Raw genomic sequence first — 16,561 nt, forward strand, 5'->3', positions numbered from 1 at the left:
ACCTAAACAGATCATTAATTATTTGCTGCTAGAAGCTTGAAAGAATCTTACATAATTAATTAACAGGAAAACGAGTTATACATACTGTTGAATAATATCTTCATGTGAACAAAATACTTTAACATTAATTTAGTTTCTAGATACACACAGTAAAAAATAAAAGTATCTGTAACCGCAACAAAAATCAAATTGTGAAATAGAATAATGATGAACACACCGATTAAATTCCATTCACGTCATTAGGTACTTCAAATTCCCATTACTATTTTGCAATCAGTGTTGCAGTGATTTGCGGGTAAAATAAAGCTCGTTGCTGTTCCACACACTGCAACAATGCAATGTTCTAAATCCTCTTGGCTTTTTTAGAGTCGTCTGCACGTACACTTTTTGTTGACACTTAAAAAGTAGTTGTGAGTTAGAGAGCGCCTAAATATTTTCTGCTTCTTTTAATTTTGGCCACTGCAAATATTTTGGTCTGCAGTCTGTGGATAATGAAGCGCCAGGTGAAATTATAATTTCATTTCAGCCAGATTCATAAATCCACAGAAATGAGCGAATAATTTTCCGGAGTGTGGCTGGATTTCGGCGTCTCACGTTCACGATGTTTCAACAAACGACCACAATGGAGTACTCACGAAATGACTGCCAATTGACGACACCACGTTGTCTACATCCAAGCCTTTCATCCATCCCTTTCCACGGGCAAGTCGCCGAAGTGGCGTCAACTCAAAAGACTTGCACCAGGCGACCGGTCTATCCGACGGGAGGTCCTGGTCTGGCCACACCTTTCATTTCATTTCATGCATCCCTTTATCAGAGAATCTGTAAAAACGAGGAACTTCGGTGACGTGGGACAACACTTAAAGCGGTAGAGACGAGTCACAAAAATGAAGGGCATGAGAACACGAAATGAGATCCACAAGTTGGGCAAGGTTATGGGAACTGAAATGTAGAATTAAAGGTGACTCTCTAATTCTATGATTGTGTCTGCCACAATCGTTGAAGGGCTTTACGACAGTTTAAAATGTCGAGAAGAATAAAACAATCAAAGATATTAATGCTGCAGTGAGTGGCGTATCCTCAAAGTCGGACTGAAGGAACTGGTCAAGCAAATCAGTAATATCTTGTCTCTCTGCCCATTGATTTCCAGTTCCCTTTGTCCCAGTCTAAGAGAGGTTGTCAAGATGCTTCTTTATGAGTATTTTAAGTAACTAAAAAGCAGTACGTGTACTGAGGTCGTGAGTTTTCAGAAACTACCATGAGAAACGTTATGTGAATGAAATTGTGATTAAAATCTATCTGCATGCAGTACAACGCTTTATTCACAGAAACTACTGAAAAATGAATAATTCGATGACTGAACGGGTATTTCAACCTCAGTCCTTCGGAATAAGTATAGGGTGAACAACAGCGATACCTCGTTAACTGCTAATCCAACTCAGTCATACGAAACAAACAGGGAAACGTATAAAAGTTCCAGAGGCACGTTTAATGCAGCGTAGACAGCACGATGAATCTCAGAAACTGCCCAAAATTAAGTTACTTTTAATAATATAAGTGTATTTACAAAAAAAAATACCAACAATGATGGAATAAATATGTGTAATGTGTGCAGTACTTTCACTCCGGTCATAATGGACGCTCCAAAGTCGAATTAAGCATAAGTCGTTTTCGTGAAATTTAAGAAGCAGACCCTTTATTCCTTCGCCAAATCGTACTATACAAATAAAGCGCATCGAATATCGCTAACACTTCCAAGTCTGACTCCAAAAGACATAAGTAAGTGTTAATTGTCTTGAAACTAAATCATCTGATGGGTCAAAATCTTTTTATTCTTTTCTACCTTACTAGGTTCTTCGTTAGGTAATTGGAGTTCTTAATACTGCAGTGCATGTAGTATAACATAGTGACACTTATTTATACAACGCAAAACAACCGAACTTTCCTTCTGATATCTCTAAGACATCGCTGTCTTAGAGACATGAAGACATTTAGAGGAATGATAGTATGTCTCAGGCACAGATGTTGGAGCGAGACACTGTTATGAATTCAGTTTGTTTTGGAGACATCCAATTGGGAAATAACCGTTGCTTCTCGTAATAAATACATTCACATTCCAATTAAAAATTTAATTAAATGTCCTGCGATGCCGCAAACCGAAATAAACTCCGAAAATTTTAAATATTACTCAAGTAAAATATTACCGGTCATGTCAGTAGAGGTAAAAGCAAATTTCAAGAGGAATGTTTTTATATTAGCCTTCTTTCCAGGTGAAATAAGAGCTCGTGATCGAATTATATTCATTAATTACTTCATCGAAAAGAACGTGATTCTGAAGAAATAATTGTTTATTTTAAGCGAAGACGTGTTTATTTCATAGCTGATATTGTAATCTCTGCGTAATGCATTGAAGCACAGTGGAATAAACTACTTTCCATTTTGTGTCATTCCTCACATTTACTGTGGGCGGATAGGGATAACGCAGGTGCTGCGACTAACTTCGACAGTGCTCACATAGACGTTCTTAGCGAAGAGAAGTTGGCAGCGCCGTGAGAGGGGAAGGGAACGCGAGATGCTGGCAGGTGTTGGCAGCTGATTTAATGTTACCAACTTGAGAATACCAACAAGAAAGACAAATTATGAAGCAATCAGTTTATGCGAAGGTCGTGTTCTAACACGACCGCAATTTCACGGTGTGCAATATTTCGAGGAAACCATGGTCACTATATGCGGCAGCTGCTGCATAACAATTAATCGAGGTCACTGTGCGGGCGGAAAGTTTAGCTAACGTCCCCACGTCCCAACCGGACCGCAACCTCGCAATGTTCTACGTATTAGGCGAAAGAGCAGTCAGCAAAGTGTGGCTGCTATTGCACAACAGTTACTCACGTCAACTGAAGCTCTATGTACAAACTAACTACGTGATAAAAAGGTACATGCATAAAAGCTTTCTCAGTATATGCTGCTGATGAAGCACTCTACGGTTTTAAATCTGCGTTGAAATCCTACAGTGTTTCCACGGCTTCATATTTATAAACCTCATGGTATTGCTTTTCTATGGCAGTCATCGAAAAGTCACGGCATTTAAGCACAACATTGGCTGGGAAGAGGGTGCAAAGATTTAAATTGCAGTGCTGGTTCAAATGGCTCTGAGCACTATTGGACTTAACGTCTGTGGTCATCAGTCCCCTAGAACTTAGAACTACTTAAACCTAAGTAACCTAAGGACATCACACACATCCATGCCCGAGGGAGGATTCGAAACTGAGACCGTAGCGGTCACGCGGTTCCAGACTGAAGCGCCTAGAACCGCACGGCCACACCGGCCGGCTAAATTGCAGTGCTCTAAACAAATTGTGGACCTACAAATTACTCTTTTCTCACATGATAAGCTGCGAACTATGGACGAAAGGCAATAGGCAGAGTCCAGAGGCAGAGTCAGAGCATGTGAAATAAGTTCACACATATGTGAGTGGCTCGAAGACTTCTTAATTAATAGAACCCAAATTGTTATCCTCGACTGCAAATGTTCATCAGAGACAAGGGTATCATCAGTAGTGTCCAAGGGAAGTGCGATGGGACCACTACTGTTCTCTATGTACATACACAACGTGATCAAAAGTATCCGGACATCCCCAAAAATATGTTTTTCATATTAGGTGCATTGTGTTGCCACCTACTGGCAGTTACTCCATATCAGCGACCTCAGTATTCATTATACATCGTGTGAGATCAGAACGGGGCGCTCCGCGGAACTCACGGACTTCGAACGTGGTCAGGTGATTGGGTGTCACTTGTGTCATACGTCTGTGCGCAAGATTTCCACACTCGTAAACATCCCTAGGTCCACTGTTTCCGGTGAGATAGTGAAGTGGAAGAATGAAGGTACACGTACAGCACAAAAGCGTACAGGCCGAACTCGTCCATTTGCTGACAGAGACCTCCGACAGTTGAAGAAAGTCATAATGCTCAATAGGCAGACATCTGTCCAGACCATCACACAGGAATTCTAAACTCCATCAGGATCCACTGCAGGTACTATGACAGCTAGGCGGAAGGTGAGAATACTTGGATTTCATGGTCGAGCGGCTGCTCATAAGCCACACATCACGCCGGTAAATGCCAAACGACGCCTCACTTGGTGCAAGGAGCGTAACTATTGGACGATTGAACAATGGAAAAACGTTGTGTGGAGTGACGATTCACGATATACAGATACACAATGTGGGGAGGGTGTGGGTATGGCGAATACCCGGTGAACTTCATCTGCCAGCGTGTGTAGTGCCGATGGTGAAATTCGGAGGCGGTGATATTATGGTGTGGTCGTCTTTTTTCATGGACGGTGCTTACACCCCTTGTTGTTCTGCATGACAATATCACAGCACAGGCCTACAATGATGATTTAAGCACCTTCTGACGTTCCACTGTTGAAGAGCAATTTGGGGAAGGCGATTGCGTCTTTCAACACGATCGAGCACCTGTTCGTAATGCACAGCCTGTGTCGCGGTGGTTACACGACAATAACATCCCTGCAATGGACTGGCCTGCACAGAGTCCTGACCTGAATCCTATAGCACACCTATGGGATTGTTTCGGAACGCCGACTTCGTGCCAGGCCTCACCGACCGACGTCAATACCACTCGTGAGTGCCGTACTCCGTGAAGAATGAGCTGCCATTCCCCAAGGAACCTTCCAGTACCTGATTGGACGTATGCCTGCGAGAGTGGAAGCTGTCATCAAGGCTAAGGGTGGGTCAACGCCATATTGTATTCCAGCATTACCGATGAAGGACGCCACGAACTTGTAAATCATTTTCAGCCAAGTGCCCGGATACTTTTCATCACACAGTTTAACTGATTTGGCGGGAAGGGTTTGCAGCAATCAGCGGTTGTCTCCTGATGATGCTGTGGTGTAAGGTAAGGTATCGGAGATCCGACTATAGGAAGATACTGGACGACTTAGACAAAATTTCTGGCTTGTTTGAATAATGGCGGCTACCTGTAAATGTGTAAAAATGTGTCAAGCCGTTTAAATATCTGGGCGTAACGTTGCAAGGCGATATAAAATACAACGAACAAGTGAAAACTGTGGTAGGGAAGGCGAATGAACGACTTCGGTTTAGTGAGATAATTTTAGGGAAGAGTGGTTCATCTGTAAGGAGACGGCATGTAGGACGCTGGCGTGAATATTCTTGAGTACTGCTCGAGTGTATGGGATCTGTACCAGGTCGGATTGAAGGAAAACGTTGAAGCAAATCAGAGGTGAGTTGCTAGATTTGTTACGGGAAGCTTCGAACAATAACTTGTTACAGAGATGCTTCAGGACCAGAAATGGGACTCCCTAGAGGGAAGTGGGCGTTCTTTTCGTTGAGAAAATTTAGAGAACTAGGATTTGAAGCCGACTCCAGAACGATTATACTGCCACCAACACACATTGCATGTAAGGACCACGAAGATAAGATTCGAGAAACTATGGCTCATAGGGAGACATACAGACATTCATTTTTCCCTCGCTCATGTGAAACGGTTTCCGACGTGATTATGGTCGCACGACGGGAATTAGGAGACTTTGATCACATAGTGATTGTTGACGTTAGGCGCATGGGGTATTCCATTTCGGAAATAGTTAGGGAGTTTAATCTTCCGAGATCCATAAAATCTTGGGAAGACTTAGGAAACAGGTTGGAGACTTTGGGTCAAGCTGCTGGAAAACCATTCTGGAGTGTAATTAGCAGTCTTCGAAAGGGAGGTAAGAAGGAAATGACAAGTATTTTGGACAGGTCAGGAAAACTGCTGGTGATGCCTTGGGCAGATGGAGGGAATGCTTTGAACAGTTGCTCAGTGTAGGTGAAAATACGGTCAATGTTTCAGATTTCGATGTACAATGGGATAGGAATGATGATGGAAATAGGATCACATTTGAGGAAGTGGAGAAAATGATCACTAGATTGCAGTGCAATAAAGCGGCTGGGGTGGATGAAATTAAGTCGGAACTCATCAAATACAGTGGAATGTCAGGTCTTAAATGGTTACACAGGATAATTGAAATGGCGTGGGAGTCGGGACACATTCCATCAGACTGGACGAAAGCAGTAATCACACCAATCTTTAAACACGGAAACAGAAAAGATTGTAACAACTACAGAGGTATCCCGTTAATCAGTGTTGTGGGTAAAATCTTCTCAGGTATTGTTGAAAGGAAAGTGGGAGTATTAGTTGAGGACAAATTAGATGAAAATCAGTGTGGGTTTAGGCCTCTTAGAGGTTGTCAGGACCAGATCTTTAGCTTACGACAAATAATGGAGAAGTGTTATGAGTGGAACAGGGAATTGTATCTTTGCTTTATAGATCTAGAAAAGGCATATGACCGGGTTCCTAGGAAGAAGTTATTGTCTGTTCTATGAGATTATGGAATAGGAGGCAAACTTTTGCAAGCAATTATAGGTCTTTACATGGATAGTCAGGCAGCAGTTAGAGTTGACGGTAAATTGAGTTCGTGGTTCAGAGTAGTTTCAGGGGTAAGACAAGGCTGCAACCTGTCTCCACTGTTGTTCACCTTATTTATGGATCATATGTTGAAAACAATAGACTGGCTGGGTGAGATTAAGATATGTGAACACAAAATAAGCAGTCTCGCATATGCGGATGACTTAGCTGTGATGGCAGATTCGATTGAAAGTTTGCAAAGTAATATTTCAGAGCTAGATCGGAAATGTAAGGACTATGGAATGAAGATTAGCATCTCCAAAACTAAAGTAATGTCAGTGGGAAACAGATACAAACGGATTGAGTGCCAAATAGGAGGAACAAAGTTAGAACAGATGGACGGTTTCAAGTACTTAGGATGCATATTCTCACGGGATGGCAACATAGTGAAAGAACTGGGAGCAAGGTGTAGCGTAGCTAACGCAGTGAGTGCTCAGCTACGATCTACTCTCTTCTGCAAGAAGGAAGTCAGTACCAAGACTAAGTTATCTGTGCACCGTTCAATCTTTCAACCAACTTTGTAGTATGGGAGCGAAAGCTGGGTGGATTCAGGTTGCCTTATCAACAAGGTTGAGGTTACGGATATGAAAGTAGCTAGGATGATTGCAGGTACTAGTAGATGGGAACAATGGCAGGAGGGTGTCCACAATGAGGAAATCAAAGAAAAACTGGGAATGAACTCTATAAATGTAGCAGTCAGGGCAAACAGGCTTAGATGGTGGGGTCATGTTACACGCATGGGAGAAGCAAGGTTACTCAAGAGACTCATGGGTTCAGCAGTAGAGGGTAGAAGGAGTTGGGTAGATGAAGGTACCTGGACTCGGTTAAGAATGATTTTGAAGTAATAGGCTTAACATCAGAAGAGGCACCAATGTTAGCACTGAATAGTCGATCATGGAGGAATTTCATAAGGGGGACTATGCTCCAGACTGAACGCTGAAATGCATAATCAGATGATGATAAATGATGATGATGAGATCCATAATGTCAAGAGTGTACCGAGAACACTAAATATCTTGCAGTAGCTGTCACCATGGCCGACCGCCTTTAACGACCGAGTCAGCGGCGTTTGGGTAGAGTTGTCAGTGCTAACAGACAAGCGCCACTGCGTGAAATAACCGCAGAACTGAATGCGGGATACACGACGAACGTATCCTTTAAGGTAGTGTAGCGAAATTTAGCGTTAATGGGCTATGACAGCAGACGACCAATCCGAGTGCATTTGCTAGAGGGCACGACATCGCCTGCAGTGCCTCTTCTGGGTTCGTGAACAAATCGGTTAAACCCTTGATGAATGGAAAACTGTCCGGGTCAGCTCAGTGGTTATTTCAGTCGATAACAGCTAATGGCAGGGTTCGAGTGTGGCGCAAACCCTATTAAGCCATGGACCCAAATTGTTATCGAGGCATGTGAGATTGCTCCTTAATGGTTTTGGCTGTGTTTACATGGAATGGATTGGGTTCTCTGGTCCATATGAACCGATTATTAAGTGGAAATGATTGTGTTTGGCTGCAGCCATTCATGAACTTCATGTTCCCAAGCAACGATGGAATTTTTTTGGACGACAATGTGCCATGTCATCGGGTCACAGTTGTTCGTCATTGGTTTTAAGAATATTCTGGACAAATCAAGTTAATGAGGTGGCCACCCATCGAACATTTTTGAGACATAATCGAGAGATCAAATGGTGCATAAAATTCTGCAGCGGAAACACAATTGCAATAATGGACGGCTATGGTGGCAGCGTGGGGCAGTACTTCTACAAGAGACTTCCAACGACCTGTTGAGTCCATGCCACGTCGAGTCGTTGCGCTACGCTGGGAAAAAGGAGGTCTGACAGGATCAGTGACTGGACATGCAGACAACAAAGTCATCCGTTGTGAGCGAAGAGACTCCTCGTCCGCGAAATGCGGATTCTCAGTCGCCCAAATGCGCCAGTTTTACTTATTGACTAACCCAGCCAAATGAAAATGGGCTTCGTCACTGTTCGAATCCTGCCTCGGGCATGGATGTGTGTGATGTCCTTAGGTTAGTTAGGTTTAAGTAGTTCTAAGTTCTAGGGGACTGATGACCTTAGGAGTTAACTCCCATAGTGCTCAGAGCCATTTGAACAATTTTTGCTTCGTCGCTAAACCAAACAACGCATGCGCATACTAGTTCCCATCAAGCACCGCGGCCAACCGAACAATTTGAACGTCCTAACGCAAACCGTTCACAAGTTATGACGATTTTAATTAATGTTCTTGTAGTTGTGGTCATCAGTTCTGAGACTGATTTGATGCATCTCTCCAAGCTGCTTCATCTCTCAGTACTTACTGCAACCTACATCCTTCTGAATCTTCTTAGTGTATTCATCTCTTGGTCTCCCTCTACGATTTTTACCCTCCACACTGCCCTCCCATGTTAAATTTGCGATCCCTTAATGCCTCAGAACATGTCCTACCAACCGGTCCCTTCTTCTAGTCAAGTTGTGCTACAAACTCCTCTTCTCCCCAATTCTATTCAATACCTCCTCATTAGTTACGTGATCTACTAATCTAATCTTCAGCATTCTTCTGTAGCGCGACATTTCGAAAGATTCTATTCTCTTCTTGTCCAAACTATTTATCGTCCATGTTTCACTTCCATACATGACCACACTCCATACAAATACTTTCAGAAACGATTTCCTGACACTTAAATCTACACTCTATGTTAACAAATTTCTCTTCTTCAGAAACGCTTTCCTTGCCATTGCCAGTCTACATTTTATATCATTTCTACTTCGACCGTCGTCAGTTATTTTGCTCCCCAAATAGCAAAACTCCTTTAGTACTTTAAGTGTCTCATTTCCTAATCTAATTCCCTCAGCATCACCCGACTTAATTCGACTACATTCCATTATCCTCGTTTTGCTTTTGTTGATGTTCATCTTATATCCTCCTTTGAAGACACTGTCCATTCCGTTCAACTGCTCTTCCAAGTCCTTTGCTGTCTCTGACAGAATTACAATGTCATCGGCGAACCTTAAAGTTTTTATTTCTTCTCCATGGATTTTAATACCTACCCCGAATTTTTCTATTGTTTCCTTTACTGCTTGCTCAATATACAGATTGAATAACATCGGGGACAGGCTCCAACCCTGTCTCACTCCCTTCCCAAACGCTGCTTCCCCTTCATGCCCCTCGACTCTTATAACTGCTATCTGGTGTCTGTTAAAATTGTAAATAGCCTTTCGCTCCCTGTATTTGATGCCTGCCACCTTTACAATTTGAAAGATTGTATTCCAGTCAACATTTTCAAAAGCTTTCTCTGTCTCTAAATGCTAGAAACGTAGGTTTGCCTTTCCTTAAACTATTTTCTAAGATAAGTCGTAGGGTTAGTATTGCCTCACTGTTCCAACATTTCTACGGAATCCAATCTGATCTTCCCCGATGTCGGCTTCTACCATTTATTTCAATATTGTCACCCTGTACATACTGAGAGCGTACAAGTTGCTCTGGGAGGAGATGGCTTCGCAAGACTCTGACCTACATCACTCACGAAAAGCATGAAATTTACGAAGGGAGAAAACAGGTATTTAAAAATAAATCTAATTAGAATCATTCTGCATACTATACTGGCTATAAAAGGCTCCTAGCAGGAATCTTTAATCCATCTCATGTCGTACTACATAACTTGGATAGAAACTATATCTGTGGTACTATGGCGACAGTACAGCAACACACCCGCAGGGGGGCCTGGAATCGGAAAAGTAGTTTAATTGAAATTCTCGAAAATTTTTGGTATGATAAGCCAAGATGTTATGTCGTGCTACCTACAAAAACATAGGAAGTATAAAATAATTTTAAAACGATGTGTATTAAAGTATATTGAAAATGTCTACGACAAAATTATACGATAAAAGATGAGTTCGATATGTGTTTTAGGGCTAAGATTGCTGATGTTAGTAATGAGAAAATCATCAGAACCGAACACAGCTTCGGTTGATGATAAAAAATAATTTGGAGCCTAAGCTTATCTTCCGACGACGCCGTTAATTACGAAAGCTTCCACGTTTATCGTCATCAATGACAACCTACGACGAACGGTAGAACTTGTAACTGTCGACAGTTATTTTTTTCTCATTTGAAACCGCGTTCACGGCCTTGTTCAGCAAATACATGAGCATTTCATATGGCACAGCTCGCATGCAGTACATGGAAAAATCTCGCATACGCCGTACGATGAAATATGTGGTGCCTAGGAAGTCGCAGGAGGTACCCATCACCATTTAATGTGGAATTGTAACAGCAAGAAACGAATACAGCAAGCTTCGTTTGTGAACACATTCCACATGAAAATCACGACTTTATAATTTATAGTCAGACAACGTTTACGTTCAAACAAATGTAGCATAACATTCCAAAGAACAGGTGTTATTAGTTATGATAATTACGTTTTTACCCAGAATATTGCGGTTTACTGCTCTGTTAGACTGATTTTTATGCATCATTCGTTGCTAATTTACTGCGTTTCAGTTTATAGAGAGTTTAGTGTTCCGCTTTTCTGCTTATTGTACATCGAGAAGAAGAGCTAGCTATGAACTCATCTGCGGCATATAAAAGTCCCCGCAGTCTACGTATAGAACAGATTATACGTTATTGTTATCGCTCTCGAATCTGTTTTCAACCGTTTTTAAAGCTATATTCTCACCAATAAAGTTGAAAATTACATTTCCTATAACAGACAGTCCTTGCTGCTTTACAGCATACAGTATCTTAGCGATTTCCAAGGAAACGTCGCAAGTATCCCGTTCCCTAGAAAGATCCTGACACCAGCGCTGGCTAGTGTTTACCATTTCTTTCTTCAGGCATCAGGAAACTGCTTTTACTGTATGCACAACAGCTACAATATTTTCACATAAAGTGTAATTCTTTGTAAGTTATTATACAAAACGGCAGAGTTATAAAACATAGTTTACTTCGCTATGTATCAGAAGGTTACCGCAACGAAGATCACGGCGTCCTAACCATCTTCCAGGAAACCTGTTGTTCAGTTCTCGCACAACAAAACTCGCAAAACGGGCTGGGTGACCATAGTGCTGCGTTCAAATACATCCTGTAATGTGGAGACTAACAATTTTCTAGGACAACACCCAGACTGTAGACGATAAACCCCCGATGCATCTCACTTCTCAGAGCATGCTGAGGCAGAGATTTTCTCCCTTTTGAGTTAAAGTGCTGTCTTTACAATTACGTGGAATGACCATAGCGCTGAATTTGATATAATTGAGATTTACACACGCACGCACGTTCCCCCCCCCCTCTCTCTCTCTCTCACACACACTCACACACACACACACACACACACACACACACACACACACACACTAAAGCATGTACAGGGTGTAAAGAGCATTAGTGCAGACACTTTGTATGTTGTACATTAATATATACAAACATTAATATATTCTATGTTTTCTGTCTGTATGGAACAGTTTTCGCACAACCACGTCAAAAACTTTACGATCAGATGTTTTCCGCATGAATGTAACTGAAACACTTCAATACTTGACCTGCTGCCCTGGGGAAAGTAAGCATTAATCGCTTGCGCCTGCCTTATGTTCTTTTAAGTATTCCCCAACCAAAGAACAATGACTTCTAATAACAACAGTTATTAGTGTGCAAATGACGTAAATACTGAAGTGATGTTGTCCAGTACGTCGTCTGCAGTAACCAACAGAAGTATCTTATAGCCGTTACACCCCGTACTCGTATAGCGAATGCAATGTTACCGCAAATGTATTTTTTTGTTTTTTTATGTAAATTCAATAAAAATTTTACGCAATAATGATGCAAAACAAGTGTTATATCAGACTAAGGTAAAAACTATCGGTGTAACTGATAAACGGTGGAGATAGTTGCAGGTATCGAGAGACAGGAGCAAGCTCTGAAGGAGATGCATTTGCAGGAGCATGCTTTTCTTATTTGTGGGAAGACTAATTTTCTATAGAGTTAACTTCGCACTGTGATGTCTGCAACTTCGGCAAAAAGAGGGACGATTTAGGAAAGTGGTTCAGCTGAAGCACTTTTTCTTAAATTAGCTGTGAGTGTCATTAAGATTTTGGAAGAGTCTTGTAAGGACGTCATTGTTGGATGTGTAAATGAAACTGTATTATGAATTTTAAATGTATAAAACATCCAAACCCTGACGAAGTCATCGAATAAATTAAACTCGACGCAGAAGATTATTAATAAAAATGAGGTAAAGACATAGGCACATCAATAATCCTTTGTACTTTTCTTATGTAAATGTGGATGGACGGAATAATAGACGAAACAGTGGATAGGGAAGTTAATAATGATATATTCGAAACACAGCAGAGAAGTGACAGTGTACCGTAACAGATGAGTGAACAATATTTCTACAAAAGTTATTGCTGAATGGATATTCTTGCTGTCCACAGCCCGTGCATCAATTTTATAATCAAAATTGAGTAGTGGCCGTGATGTTCCGGAATAAGAAAAATTTTCCCCACCATGAAGCTCACAGTCACAGCTTCCCCTGAAAAATCTCATTTTAAATCGAAGGAAAAGTAGAACCCAAGAGATGCCAAAAGTAAAATATAACTCTTTCAGAGGGCCCTCCGGACCATGGGATTTATGGGAGGATGGCCCACAGTGTAATCCGCTGCAGTCAACTGACAGCCATCATGTGCGGTGAGGTTGATAACAAGAGAGTGACGAAGACGAGTGTGATGGCGAAGCAGGTGGTACAAGGATGTCACTTGCTGGTACAAGGATGTCACTTGCTTATTAACGAGATAATGTGCCTTAGATTTTCATATGTTACTTCCGAATCAGCAGCAACTTAGCCTAGATCTGCCAAACGTCAGCGATTGTTGGAGGTGCGTCACCTGCTCGTGTATGTAGTTCACGAAGAACAGTACAATGAAACTCAGCCGTGCTCCGAAAGTCTCCAGCCCTTGAAGCGGAATGATATACTGCATCTGCGTCTTACGAATTAGCGGCTTCGCATTCTCAGGCCACCATCCCAGTCAGGATGTAACACTCTACCAAGAGGAGGTAAACCTGCCACTTAGTACCAAACACGTCATCAACGGACTCATCAGCACTATAAGAAATGTTGATTATCACTGAGCGCTAGAATATTTCATGGGTTGTCGGGAGAGGTTGATATACGCTGCAACAACACAGTGATCACTGAAAGGCGCAGAAATTACGTCAACTGTAAGAATATGATGACACAGAACATCAGGCAAATAAAAGCTGTCAGTTATGCTACTAGATGTCACAGTAGAAAACGTAAATTCCACCAACCTCGGAAAATTATGGTCCTAAACATAGCTCAAAGGCACAATACAAACGAATTCACGAAAGTCACTGCTAAAATTAAAATTCGAGGATTTGTCAAAGGGACGAACACGCTGTTGAAATCATCACCAAGCACAAGCTTTCGAGCTTTCTTACGCAAAAGATAAGGTAGCATTTCTCTGTAAAATTTCGAGCGCGGCACTGTTTGAACCGTGCGCAAGCAGGATAAGGTCAAGATGACGACAACTAATCCTGCGGCCAGAATCAAGAACTTCGATGTCTGTGGCAGGAATACCTTGACGATAAAGTAGAGCGCTACCGTAGATTCTGCAGGCGCTACAGTAAAAACGGCCTCTAACCTGGTGAGAGAAAAGGTAATTCATAAGGCCTTAACAAGGTCATCAATTAATGAAGGGACACAATCAACAGATTTTAATAGAAGGACTGAGTAACAACTTGATCATCATTTGCTTCTTCAGAATAACTTCACAAATTTATTACTAGAATATAGCAAACTAATATAACAGAGATTTTCATAAGTTCCTTTCTCTTGAAATTAAACATTTACTAGATTCAAGACTTAACTTTTTTCTCCCCTTGTTAAAACAGTGCTACATTAGAAAAGTTTAATCGACAGTGAGTACCAAAATTTTGCGTTATGTTCCAAAAGTATTACAAGAAGCAGTTCACTATTTTCAGGCGTTAAATCTTTTGCTACTACAATAGTGCAACCCTATAACAAGGCACATTAACATTAAGAATCCAGATTTTCAGTATCTTTCAAAAGTTTTACAAGGAGCAGTTTGTAAGAGGTCCATGATTAAGGAATTTATTGCTAGCGCACTCGAGCAGATCTAATTTCGATGGATTGCTCACTCGCTGCCTGCGATATGTAAGCTGTAATAGAATCGCAGACCAGAGAGCAGTGTTGTATGCAGTAGGAGTGTCGGCAGTAGTTGTGGTAGCTAGCCAGTCGGGCGGTTGGGGCGGTCGTGCCTGAGCGATGTAGTATAAGGTAAAATCAGCTGCGCGCATATCTAATTTGTTACAACTAAATTTGTACTATTGTCATATCAATTCCCATGTAAATATTTTTAAAAATCTTTTAATAATAATCTTTCTTATAAAATTAACTTTTGACAATCATTCACCTGAATTTAAAGATGTTACTAATTTCTCCAATCGATGGTCATCCAGATTATCGTAAAGAAAAATCAGTTGTTTCTTTTTATACATGACAAATCTAGCGGCCAGCATTGCACTGGGCTGTGACAAAAAAAAAATTCTTATAGGAGCAGATATATACGCATTATCCGGCGCCTTCATTGAGGTAAGAATTTTCAATTTATTCAGAATGATCTTCCAGGGCCATGACGCAGCACTACTGACGTCCAAATTTACCAGTTTAGATTCACAGTCACTTATTAATTGAAAGGTTATATATGAGTCACATTTTTATTGGGAGGTTAGTCACGTTATTATTTTATTTATTTATTTATTTATGCATTTATTTTACCTGGCAAGATTAGGGCCTTCAGGCCCTCTCTTACACCTAACCAGGCATACTCAGATTCAACAAATTTCAGTTTCTACAGAACATTAAGGGCATATAACATGTTATACAGTATTAATGTTAAAGAAAAAAATAGAGATTATAAAAGTAGTACAATGATAATTATAACAATCAAAAAATAATTATAACAATCAAGAATAATAATAATAATGACTATGTATATGAAAGTAAACATATTTTTCTTTTATGAATGTCAGTCCTATTGCTAGTTGGGAATTTTCTCGTTATATTCTCGCAGCTTGTGAGTTATTCTCATCAAGCAGAGACATAAGACGATAGAATGGGGTGAAAGAGATATAGAAGAGGTAGATAGGTTAGAGGAAGAGAAATAGAATGTTAAAATTCGAAGCTATGATGGAGAGGAGAAAGAAAAAGATGAGAGGGGCACAACAATGGTGGCTATACCGTCCCTAATATGTAAGTCTTGAGTTCCCTCTTGAATGTTAAGTGGTTCTGAATAAGACGCAGATCACAGGGGAGCGCGTTCCATAGTCGTATGGCTGAGATGGAAAATGACATGGAGAAAGATTTTGTGTTATGTAAAGGTACAGCCAAGATGCTAGACGTATCCGATCTGGTATTGCGGTTGTGGAATGATGATAGGTGTTTAATGTGAGAAGATAAGTATTGGGGGCACCAGTGGCTAAGAAATCGATGAAGTAAGCACATCGTGTGGAGATCGCGTGCCTTATGTGGGCGTATCCAACCTAGCTGGGAGTATGAAGGACTGATATGATCATACAACCGTATATTGCATACGTATCTAACGCAAGCATTCATCACTAACTCGAGGCATCTCGAATTTTCACTATTTGTGCCGTTGTGAACTACATCACAGTAGTAAAGATTAGGCAAGACTAGTGTTTGGACTAATTTTTGTTTAACATGGGTTGGAAATATTTTTCTAAATTTTTGAATTGCATGTAGGGAGGAGAGCGATTTCCGGCAAGCTGTGACTGTTTGTTCTTCCCAGTTTAGGTGTTCATCCAAGATTATGCCAAGGTCTTTTACTGTTTTTTGGTATGGTAGTTGGGTACCATTGAGGAGTATTTGAGGAACTGTTTCGCGAAAGTACCGACTGATTAACTTTGGATGAGATATAAGTATGACCTGGGATTTCTTGGGGTTTAGTTTCAGACCTAGGTTCTGTGCCCATCGAGAAACAGAGCAAGATCTGCGTTCATACTCGCTACTGCGTCAGCAATGT

Source organism: Schistocerca cancellata, chromosome 3 (genome assembly GCF_023864275.1).
Source record: "Schistocerca cancellata isolate TAMUIC-IGC-003103 chromosome 3, iqSchCanc2.1, whole genome shotgun sequence".
Classification (NCBI taxonomy): Eukaryota; Metazoa; Arthropoda; class Insecta; order Orthoptera; family Acrididae; genus Schistocerca; species Schistocerca cancellata.